This window comes from Piliocolobus tephrosceles, chromosome 12 (assembly GCF_002776525.5).
Source record: "Piliocolobus tephrosceles isolate RC106 chromosome 12, ASM277652v3, whole genome shotgun sequence".
Classification (NCBI taxonomy): domain Eukaryota; kingdom Metazoa; phylum Chordata; class Mammalia; order Primates; family Cercopithecidae; genus Piliocolobus; species Piliocolobus tephrosceles.
The window spans coordinates 88827735-88840431 of NC_045445.1; the positions used below are offsets into that span (position 1 = coordinate 88827735).

Here is a 12697-nt window from a genome sequence, read left to right on the forward strand (position 1 = left end):
ACCTAGGAACATATCTAACCAAGGAGGTGAAAGATATCTACAAAGAAAACTGGAAAACACTAAAAGACATCATAGATGACACCAATAAATAAAAACACATCTCACATACATGCGTTAAAATAATCAATGTTGTGAAAATGATCATATTCACCAAAGTAATTTACAGATTCAATGCAATTCCCATTAAAATGCCATTGTCATTTTCTATACAGAACTAAAAAAAGCAAAGCTGAAATTCATTTGGAACACAAAAATGCCCACATAGCCAAAGCAATACCAAGCCAAAATTACTAACCTGGAGACATCACATTACCAGAATTCAAAGTATACTACAAGGCTGTAGTTACCAAATCAGCGTGGTACTGGTATAAAAATAGGCATGTACACCAATGAAACATAATGAGAACCCAGAAATAAAGCCAAATACTTATAGACAACTAATCTTCAGCAAAGCGGACAACCACACAAATTGGGAGAAAGGAAACACTGTTAATAAATAAAAATCTGGCAAGTCACATGTAGAAGTGTAGAAGGAAATTGGATTCCCATCCCTCACCTTATAAAAATGTCAACTCAAGATGAATCAAAGACTTAAGTATAAGACCTGAAAACATAAAATACTAGAAGATAACATCAGAACAACTCTTCTAGACATTGGCTTAGGCAAATAATTCATGACTAAGAACCCAAAAACAAATGCAACACAAACAAAAATAAATAAACAGACCTAGACCCAGTTAAACTACAAAGACTCTGCAGAGCAAAATAAATAATCAACAGAGTAAACGGACAGCCTACAGAGTGGGAGAAAATATTTGTAAACTATTCATTTGAAAATGACCAGTACCCATAATCTACAAGGAACTCAAACAAATGAGCAAAAAAGTCTCCCAATAATCCTATCAAAAAGTGGGCAAAGATCCTGAATAGATATTTCTTAAAAGATATAGAGGCCGGGCGTGGTGGCTCAAGCCTCTAATCCCAGCACTTTGGGAGGCCGAGACGGGCGGATCACGAGGTTAGGAGATCGAGACCATCCTGGCTAACACGGTGAAACCCAATCCCTACTAAAAATACAAAAAACAAACAAACAAACAAAAAAAAACTAGCTGGGCAAGGTGGCGGGCACCTGTAGTCCCAGCTACTTGGGAGGCTGAGGCAGGAGAATGGCCTAAACCCGGAAGGCGGAGCTTGCAGTGAGCTGAGATCTGGCCACTGCACTCCAGTCCAGGTGACAGAGCAAGACTCCGCCTCAAAAAAAAGATATAGAACCAGTCAACAAACATATGAAAAAATGTTCAACATAACTAATCATCAGGGAAATGCCAATTAAACCACAATGTGATACCCCTTTACTCACGCAAAAATGGCTGTAGTTAAAAAGTCAAAAAGCAGTAGATGTTGGCTTGGATGTGGTGAAAAGGGCACAAATGTACACCGCTTGTGGGAATGTAAATTAGTACAATCACTTAGAAAACATTATAAAGTTCCTTTAAAGAACTAAAATTAGAAATACGATTTGTTCACCTTATTCACTACTGATTATCTATCAAAAGAAAAAGAAGTCATTGTATAAAAAGGACATATACATACCCATGTTTATAACAACAAGATTTTCATTGGCAAAGATATAGAAACAACATAAGTGCCCTTCCATCAACAAGTGAATAAAGTGTGGCACATATTCACCATGTAATGAAAGTCAGCCTTAAAAAAAAAAAAAAAAAAAGCAAAGTAATGTTTTTTGCAGCAACTGAGAGAGAGCTGGAGGTCATTATTTTCAGATAAGTAACCCAGGAATGGAAAATCCAAGATTGTATAGTCTCACTTATACGTGGGAGCTAAGCTCTGAGGTTACAAAGGCATAAGAGTGATATAATGAATTTTGGGGACTCAAGGGGGAAGGTAGTGAGGAAAGAGAGACTACATATTGTACGTATTGGCCACAGCATACCTGCTTGGCTGAAGGGTGCACTAAAATTACAGAAATCACCCCTAAAGAACGTGTTAATTTGTCCAAAATCCACCTGCACCTTCAAAAAACTGTTGAAATAAATTATTTTAAAAAAGAATGTTAGCATTTTTTTTTTTTTTGCTATGCTTTATATTCTAGGGTACGTGTGAACAACGTGCAAGTTTGTTACATATGTATACATGTGTCATGTTGGTGTGTTACACCCATTAACTCATCATTTACATTAGGTATATCTCCTAATGCTACCCCTCCCCCCTCCCCCCACCCCACAATAGGCCCCGGTGTGTGATGTTCCCCTTCCAGTGTCCGAGTGATCTCATTGTTCAGTTCCCACCTATGAGTGAGAACGTGCAGTGTTTGGTTTTCTGTTCTTGCGATAGTTTGCTGAGAATGATGGTTTCCAGCTGCATCCATGTCCCTACAAAGGACATGAACTCATTCTTTTTAATGGCTGCATAGTATTCTGTGGTGTATATGTGCCACATTAAAAAAACAAAAAAAAAAGTTTAACAGCTCTGGGGACAGGAGCCATTCTGCTTTTGACAAAGTGCTGTAAGAAGGCAAATTATTTTTTTTTCCACAGGGCACTTACTTCTCCTCACAGGGAAGAAATCTGTTTTCCTTGATTTTGCAGTATCCAAATTTATTTCCTTTTGTATTCATCTTGTAGCAGAAATCATGAATTCCTGCCTCTGGGGTAAAAAAATGGTATAAAAGTAAAACAATAAAAGCATGACTATCAAGAAAAAAATAAAAAATAAAAGAATGTTTGTACTTTCAAAAACTGTTGAAATAAAATTTTTAAAGAAAGACTGTTTGTAGTCACAAATGGCTTATTTCTGTAAGTGTTATCTGCAGGCTTGTAGTGCAAATTGAAGAGTCGACTATTACACTCACCAATAAAAGTGCATACAGCTCTAAAAGCAATGTTAAAATCCTTTTCCAGCACTCTACAGTCACATCTCCTAGCAAAAGGGAAAAGGGAAAGGGAAAGAAGATAATTATAATAACCAATAAAGAAAAAGAAACAAAAGAATTGACCCATTCAGAAAATAATTACAAACATTAAATTTGCCATTGTGTTTAGAAGAGAAAAATCCAATGCAAAAATTCTGGCACCATAATAATCTGAACGTAGTGACACAAATAATGCATTGCATTAGCTCTCTAGCAATGTCTCCTAACCAAAACAGAAACCCAGAAATGACAGATAAAAATTTCATAGCATGAGTTGAATAGAAGCTCAAAGAAATCCAAGACAAGGGTTAAAATCAACAAAGGGAATCTTCTTTTTTTCTTTGGCAAGATGGCGGAGTACAACTTGACTACTCACATTGCCCAGTTTTTGGATCGGCATCTAGTCTTACCGCTCTGAGTTTCTCTCTGTAAAGGAGATATATAATGAAAAGGAATAAATACAAGGTAAATTGGACCTTCTTAGTAACAGTAACATGATAGACTTCGCTATGGATGTATACAAAAACTTTTATACTGATGATGTTCCTCATGCTTTGAGAGAGGAAAGAACCACAATTGTTGCACAACTAAAACAGCTTCAGGCAGAAACAGAACCAATTGTGAAGCTGTTTGAAGATCCAGAAATTACAAGGTAAATGAAGTCAACAAGGGATGGTAGGATGCTCTTTGACTACCTGGCGGACAAGCATGGTTTTAGGCAGGAATACTTAGATATGCTCTACACATATGCACAATTTCAAAATGAATGTGAGAGTTACTCAGGAGCAGCAGAATATCTGTACTTTTTTAGTGTGTTGGTTCCAGCAACAGATAGAAATGCTTTAAGTTCACTCTGGGGAAAGCTGGCCTCTGAAATCTTAATGCGGAATTGCGATGCAGCCACGGAAGACCTTACGTGGCCAAAAGAGAAGATAGATAATAATTCTGTGAGTTCTCCACTCCAGTCTCTTCAGCAGAGAACATGACTCATTAACTGGTCTCTGCTTGTTTTGTTCAATCACCCCAGAATTCTTCACAATATTATTGATCTCTTTCTTACCAGCCACAGTATCTTTAAAGCAATTCAGACAATGTGTCCACACAGTTTTTGTTATTTGACTACAGCAGTCATAACAAACAAGGATGTTTGAAAATGTCGACAGGTGCAAAAAGATCTAGTTAAAGTTACTCAACAGGAATCTTACACATATAAAAACCCAGTTACAGAATTTGTTGAATGCTTATATGTTAACTTTGACTTTGATGGGGCTCAGAAAAAGCTGAGGGAATGTGAATGAATGCTTGTGAATGATTTCTTCTTTGTGACTTGTCTTGAGGATTTCACTGAAAATGCCCATCTTTTCATATTTGAGACTTTCTGTTGAATCCACCAGTTTATCAGCATTAACATGTTGGCAGATAAATTGAACATGACTCTAGAAGAAGCTGAAAGGTAAATTGTAAATTTAATTAGAAAATTAATAAGAAATGCAATCTTGGGTGCCAAGATTGATTCTAAATTAGGTCATGTGGTTTTGGTTAACAATGCAGTCTCACCCTATCAGCAAGTGATTAAAAAGACCAAACACCTTCCTTTTAGAAGCCAGATTTTGGCCATGAATATTGAGAAGAAACTTAATAAGAATAGCAGGTCAGAGGTTCCTAATTGGGCAGCTAGAGATTCTGGCTTCTACTGAAGAACTGTAAAGAAAAGATAAAAAAAAAAACTTTAAAAGAAAAATGAAAGAATCAAACTATTACTTAGAGTGACTTAAACTTTGGAAACCACATATTAAGTATAAATTTTGAAGAATTGGAATAAAATGGACTCTGATTCAAAAAATAAACAAAGTGAATCTTCTAAAGCAATTAAAGAAATAAACAAGACATAAATATTTTAAAAAGAAATCAATCAGAGCTTTTGGAATTAGCAAACTTCCTTAAGGAATTCCAAAATTCAACTAAGAGCTTGATCAATAGTCTGTATCAAGCAGAAGAAATAATTTCAGAGCTTGAAGATGGGTTTTGTAGTTAACCTGGTCATACAAAAATTAAGTAACAAATAATGTTAAAAAATGAACAAGATATCTGAGAAATATGGGACTACGTACAGCAAAAAAAACCCTATAAATTACTGAAATTCCTGAGAGAAAGAAAAAGTAAACAATCTGAAAAACATAATTGAAAAAATAATTCGAGAAAACTTCCCTTATCTTACTAGAGAAGCAGACTTCTAGACACAAGAAATCTAGGGAAACCTGTGAGATGTTATACAAAATAAACCTCACCAAGCTATACAGACACAAGGCTGTCCGAGGTCTATGTTAAAGAAAAATCCTTAAAGTCTGCTAGAGAATAAAGAGATCATCTACAAAGGAAACCCCATTAGGATAACAGTAGAATTTTCAGTGTAAACGTTAAAAGCCAAGAGAAATTGTACACTGGCTTGCTTTTACTTAGGAAGGTTTTTCATTGTCGATATTAGGAAAGAAAATTCAAATGCTTTTGCACCACAGAATTACAGCTTAAAAGGTGGGTACTACATCTAAACTTTATCTGTTAATATTTCAAGGATTCATTGAAAACATCTAAAGAGATAAACAAGGCCCTGAAACAATGGAACAGAGATAAGAGGAGAAGTGCTAGGGACTGTCAAAAGGAGGAATGTGTATTTGCCTCGACCAACTTCCTCTTTCCAAGGAAAGAACCATGTCTCAGTCTCAGTCCATTTGTGCTGCTACAAAAAAAATCACAGACTGGGCAATTTATAAATAATATAAATTTATTTTGTCACTGTTCTGGAGGCTGGGAATTCCAAGATCAAGAAACCAGAATGTTCGGTTTCTGATGAGACACCATTCCTCATTAATGATGATTTGTTACTAAACCCTCACATGGCAGAAAAACAGGAAGATAAAGTGAGACAGCATTCTAAAGCTTCTTTATTTCATTTTATTTTATTTTTTGGTTATTTTATTTTTATTTTTTTTATTATACTTTAAGTTCTAGGTAAAGTATGCAAAAGGTGCAGGTTTGTTACATATGTATACATGTGCCATGTTGGTGTGCTACACCCATTAACTCATCATTTACATTAGGTATATCTCCTAATGCTATCCCTCCCCCTACCCCCTCCCCACAAGAGGACCCGGTGTGTGATGTTCCCCTTCCTGTGTCCACGTGATCTCATTGTTCATTTCCCACCTATCAGTGAGAACATGAGGTATGTGGTTTTCTGTTCTTGTGATAGTTTGCTGAGAATGATGGTTTCCAGCTGCATCCATGTCCCTACAAAGGACATAAACTCATCATTTTTTAAGGCTGCATAGTATTCCATGGTGTATATGTGCCACATTTTCTTAATGCAGTCTGTCACTGATGGACGTTTGGGTTGATTCCAAGTCTTTGCTATTGTGAATAGTGCTGCAATAAACATTCGTGTGCATGTGTCTTTATAGCAGCGTGATTTATAATCCTTTGGGTATATCCCCAGTAATGGGATGACTGGGTCAAATGGTATTTCTAGTTCTAGAGCCTTGAGGAATAGCCACACTGTTTTCCACAATGGTTGAACTAGTTTACAGTCCCACCAACAGTGTAAAAGTGTTCCTATTTCTCCACATCCTCTCCAGCACCTGTTGTTTCCTGATTTTTTAATGATTGCCAGTCTATCTGGTGTGAGATGGTATCTCATTGTGGTTTTGATTTGCTTTCTCTGATGGTGAGTAATGATGAGCATTTTTTCATGTGTCTGTTGGCTGTATGAATGTCTTCTTTTGAGAAGTGTCTGTTCATATCCTTTGCCCACTTTTTGATAGGGTTGTTTGTTTTTTTCTTGTAAATTTGATTGAGTTCCTAATAAGTTCTGGATATTAGCCCTTTGTCAGATGAGTAGATTGCAAAAATTTTCTCCCATTCTGTAGGTTGCCTGTTCACTCTGATGGTACTTTCTTTAGCTGTGCAGAAGCTTTTTAGTTTAATTAGATCCCATTTGTCAATTTTGGCTTTTGTTGCCGTTGCTTTTGGTGTTTTAGACATGAAGTCCTTGCCCATGCCTATGTCCTGAAAGGCATTACCTAGGTTTTCTTCTAGGGTTTTATGGTTTTAGGTCTAACATTTAAGTCTCTAATCCATCTTGAATTAATTTTCGTATAAGGAGTAAGGAAAAGATCCAGTTTCAGCATTCCACTTATGGCTAGCCAATTTTCCCAGCACCATTTATTAAATAGGGAATCCTTTCCCCACTTCTTGCTTTCTCAGGTTTGTCAAAGATCAGATGACTCTAGATGTATGATATTATTTCTGAGGGCTCTGTTCTGTTCCATTGGTCTATACCTCTGTTTTGGTACCAGTATCATGCTGTTTTGGTTACTATAGCCTTGTAGTATAGTTTGAAGTCAGGTAGCGTGATGCCTCCAGCTTTGTTCTTTTGGCTTAGCATTGTCTTGGCAGTGCAGGGACTTTTTTGGTTCCATATGAACTTTAAAGCATTTTTTTCCAATTCTGTGAAGAAACTCATTGTTAGCTTGATGGAGATGGTGTTGAATCTATAAATTACATTGAGCAGTATGCCCATTTTCATGATATTGATTCTTTCTATCCATGAGCATGGTATGTTCTTCCATTTGTTTATGTCCTCTTTTATTTCACTGAGCCGTGGTTTGTAGTAATCCTTGAAGAGTTCCTTTACATCCCTTGTAAGTTGGATTCCTAGGTATTTTATTCTCTTTGAAGCTACTGTGAATGGAAGTTCATTCAAGATTTGGCTCTCTGTTTGTCTGTTACTGGTGTATAAGAATGTTTGTGATGTTTGCATATTAATTTTTTATCCTGAGACTTTGATGAGGTTTCTTATCAACTTAAGGAGATTTGGGGCTGAAACAATGGGGTTTTCTAAATATACAATCATGTCGTCTGCAAACAGGGACAATTTGACTTCCTCTTTTCCTAATTGAATACCATTTACATCTTTCTCTTGCCTGATTGCCCTAGCCAGAACTTCCAACACTACGATGAATAGAAATGGTGAGAGAAGGCATCCCTGTCTTGTGCCAGTTTTCAAAGGGAATGCTTCCAGCTTTTGCCCATTCAGTATGACATTGGCTATTGGTTTATCATAAATAGCTCTTATTAATTTGAGGTACGTTCCATCAATACCGAATTTATTGAGAGTTTTTAGCATGAAGCGCTGTTGAATTTTGTCAAAGGCCTTTTCTGCATGTATTGAGGTAATCATGTGGCTTTTGTCTTTGCTTCTGTTTATATGCTGGATTACGTTTATTGATTTGCATATGTTGAACCAGCCTTGCATCCCATGGATGAAGCCCACTTGATCATGTTGTATAAGGCTTTGTATGTGCTGCTGGATTCAGTTTGCCAGTATTTTACTGAGGATTTTTCCATCGATGTTCATCAGGGATATTGGTCTAAAATTCTCTTTTTTTGTTGTATCTCTGTCAGGCTTTGATATCAGGATGATCTTGGCCTCGTAAAATGAGTTAGGGAGGATTCCCTCTTTTTCTATTGATTGGAATAATTTCAGAAGGAATGGTACTAACTCCTCCTTGTACCTCTGGTAGAATTTGGCTGTGAATCTGTCTGGTCCTGGACTTTTTGTTTGGTAGGCTATTAATTATTGCCTCAATTTCAAAGCCTGCTATTGGTCTATTCAGGGATTCAACTTCTTCCTGGTTTAGTCTTTGGAGAGTGTAAGTGTACAGGAAATTATCCATTTCTTCAAGATTTTCTAGTTTATTTGCATGGAGGTGTTTATGGTTTTCGCTGATGGTAGTTTGTATTTCTGTGGGGTCAGTGGTGATATTGCCTTTATCATTTTTTATTGCATCTATTTGATTCTTCTCCCTTTTCTTCTTTATTAGTCTTGGTAGCGGTCTATCAATTTTGTTGATCTTTTCAAATAACCAGCTCCTGGATTCATAGATTTTTTGGAGGGTTTATTGTGTCTCTATCTCCTTCAGTTCTGCTCTGATCTTAGTTATTTCTTGCCTTCAGCTAGGTTTTGAATATGTTTGCTCTTACTTCTCTAGTTCTTTTAATGATGGTGTTAGGGTGTCAATTTTAGATCTTTCCTGCTTTCTCTTGTGGGCATTTAGTGCTATAAATTTCCCTCTACAGACTACTCTAAATGTGTCCCAGAGATTCTGGTAAGTTGTGTCTTTGTTTTCATGGGTTTCAAAGAACATTTTTGTTTCTGCCTTCACTTCGTTATGTACCCAGTAGTCATTCAGGAGCAGGTTGTTCAGTTTCTATGTAGTTGAGAGGTTTTGATTGAGTTTCTCATTCCTGAGTTCTAGTTTGATTGCACTGAGAGACAGTTTGTTATAATTTCTGTTCTTGTTCATTTGCTGAGGAGTGCTTTACTTCCAATTATGTGGTCAATTATGGAATACGTGCGATGTGGTGCTGAGAAGAATGTATATTCTGTTGATTTGGGGTGGAGAGCTTTGTAGATGTCTATTAGGTCTGCTTGGTGCAGAGTTGAGTTAAATTCCTGGATATCTTTGTTAACTTTCTGTCTCATTGATCTGTCTAATGTTGACACTGGGGTATTACAGTCTCCCATTCTTATTGTATGGGAGTCTAAGTCTCTTTGTATGTCTCTAAGGACTTTCTTTATAAATCTGGGTGATCCTGTATTGGGTGCATATACATTTAGGTTTGTTAGCTCTTCCTGATGAATTGATCCCTTTACCATTATGTAATGACCTTCTTTGTCTCTTTTAATCTTTGATGGTTTAAAGTCTGTTTTATCAGAGACTAGGATTGCAACCCATGCTTTTTTTTTTTTTTTTTTTCCATTTGCTTAGTAGATCTTCCTCCATCCCTTTATTTTGAGCCTATGTGTGTCTCTGCATGTGAGACGGGTCTAATGAATGCAGCATACTGATGAGTCTTGACTCTTTATCTAATTTGTCAGTCTGTGTCTTTTAATTGGACCATTTAGTCCATTTACATTTAAGGTTAATATTGTTATGTGTGAACTTGATCCTGTCATTATGACATTAGCTGGTTATTTTGATCACTTGTTGTTGCAGTTTCTTCCTAGCATCAATGGACTTTACGTTTTTGACATGTTTTTGCAATGGCTGGTACCGGTTGTTCCTTCCCATGTTTAGTGCTTCCCTAAGGATCTCTTGTAGGGCAGGCCTGGTGGTGACAAAATCTCTAAGCATTTGCTTGTCTGTAAAGGATTTTATTTCTCCTTCACTTATGAAACTTAGTTTGGCTGGATATGAAATTCTGGGTTGAAATTTCTTTTCTTTAAGAATGTTGAATATTGGCCCCCACTCTCTTCTGGCTTGTAGATTTTCTGCTGAGAGATCTGTGTGGATGGGCTTCCCTTTGTGTGTATCCCAACCTTTCTCTCTGGCTGCCCTTTACATTTTTTCCTTCATTTCAACTTTGGTGAATCTGACATTTATGTGTGTTGGAGTTGCTCTTCTCGAGGAGTATCTTTGTGGTGTTCTCTGTATTTCCTGAATTTGAATGTTGGCTTACCATACTAGGTTTGGGAAGTTCTCCTGGATGATATCCTACAGAGTGTTTTCCAAGTTAGTTCTATTTTCCCTGTCCCTTTCAGGCACACCAATCAGACCTAGATTTGGTCTTTTCACATCCCATATTTCTTGGAGGCTTTGTTCATTTCTTTTTTTTTTTTTTTTTTGAGACGGAGTCTTGCTGTGTCACCCAGGCTGGAGTGCAGTGGCCGGATCTTGCTCACTGCAAGCTCCGCCTCCCGAATTTACGCTGTTCTCCAGCCTCAGCCTCCCGAGTAGCTGGGACTACAGGCGCCCGCCACCTTGCCCGGCTATTTTTTTGTATTTTTTAGTAGAGACGGGGTTTCACTGTGTTAGCCAGGATGGTCTCGATCTCCTGACCTCGTGATCTGCCCATCTTGGCCTCCCAAAGTGCTGGGATTACAGGCTTGAGCCACCGCGCCCGGCCTGTTCATTTCTTTTTACTCTTTTTTCTCTACACTTCTCTTCTCACTTCATGTCATTCATTTGATCTTCAATCACTGATACTCTTTCTTCCAGTTGATCTAGTCAGTTACTGAAGCTTGTGCATTTGTCACGTAGTTCTCATGTTATGGTTTTCATCTCTATCAGTTCTTTTAAGGTCTTCTCTGCATTGACTATTCTAGTTATACATTCATCCATTCTTTTTTCAAGGTTTTTAGTTTCTTTGCACTGGTTACATAGTTCCTCCTTTAGCTCTGAGAAGTTTGACTGCGCTGGTTACATAGTTCTCCCTATAGCTCTGAGAAGTTTGATTGACTGAAGGCTTCTTCTCTTAACTCTTCAAAGTCATTCTCCATCCAGCTTTGTTCCATTGCTGATGATGAGCTGTGTTCCTTTGGAGGGGGAGCTGCACTCTGATTTTTTGAATTTCCAGCTTTTCTCCACTGCTTTCTCCCCATCTTTGTGATTTTATCTGCCTTTGGTCTTTGATGATGGTGACGTACTGACGGAGTTTTGGTGTAGTTGTCCTTTCTGTTTGTTAGTTTTTTTTCTAACAGTCAGGACCCTCAGCTATAGGTCTGTTGGAGTTTGCCTGCAGTCAACTCCAGAACCTGTTTGCCTGGGTATCAGCAGCAGAGGCTGCAGAAGATAGAATATTGCTGAACAGCAAGTGTTGCTGTCTGATTCTTGCTCTGGAAGCTTCGTCTCAGGGGTATACCCTACAATGTGAGGTGTGAGGTGTGATGTGTCAGTCTGCACCTAGTGGGGGATGTCTCCCAGTTAGGCTACTCAGAAGTCAGGGACCCACTTGAGCATGCAGTCTGTCTATTCTCAGATCTCCATCTCCATGCTGGGAATCGATCCTCTGCTCTCTTCAAAGCTGTCAGATAAGGGCAATTATCTCTGCCAAGGTTTCTGCTGCTTTTTATGTAGCTATGCCCTGTCCCCAGAGGAGGAGTCTACAGAGGCCGGCCGACCTCCTTGATCTGTGGTAGGCTCCACCCAATTCGAGCTTCCTGGCAGCTTTGTTTACCTACTTAAGCCTCAGGAATGGCGGGCACCCCTACCCCAGCCTTGCTGCATACTTGCAGTTAGATCTCAAACTGCTCTGCCAACAATGAGGGAGGCTCTGTGGGCATGGGATCCTCCGGGCCAGGTGTGGGATATAATCTCCTGGTGTGCCGTTTGCTAAGACCCTTGGTAAAGCACAGTATTAGGGTAGGAGTTACCCGATTTTCCAGGTGTTATGTGTCTCAATTTCCTTTGGCTAGGGAAAGGAATTCCCTTCCTGCTTGTGCTTTCCCGTGAACCTGGTATCACAGTTGAAAATGCAGAAATCATCCATCTTCTGTGTCACTCATGCTGGGAGCTGGAGGATGGAGCTGTTCCTATTTGGCCATCTTGGGTGAATCCCCTCTTTGTCTCTTTTGATCTTTGTTGGTTTAAAGTGTGTTTTATCAGGGACTATGATTTCAACCCCTGCCTTTTTTTTTAGCTTTACATTTGTTTGGTAGGCCTTCATCCATCCCTTTATTTTGAACCTATGTGTGTCTCTGCACGTGAGATGGATGTCCTGAATACAGCACACTGATGAGTCTTGGCTCTTTATCCAATTTGCCAGCCTATGTCTTTTAATTAGAGCATTTATCCCATTGACATTTAAGGTTAATATTGTATATATGAATTTGATCTTGTCATTATGATGTTAGCTGTTTTTTTTTTTTTTTTTTTTTTTTTTGTTAGTTGATGCAGTTTCTTCCTAGCATTGATGGTCTTTACAATG

At 38.1% G+C, this 12697-nt stretch overlaps 1 pseudogene; it reads left to right on the top strand.

Moving 5' to 3' along the window:
- The first annotated feature begins 3281 nt into the window (after window positions 1-3281).
- On the top strand, window positions 3282-4629 carry LOC111531216 (annotated as a pseudogene).
- The last annotated feature ends 8068 nt before the right edge of the window (window positions 4630-12697 follow it).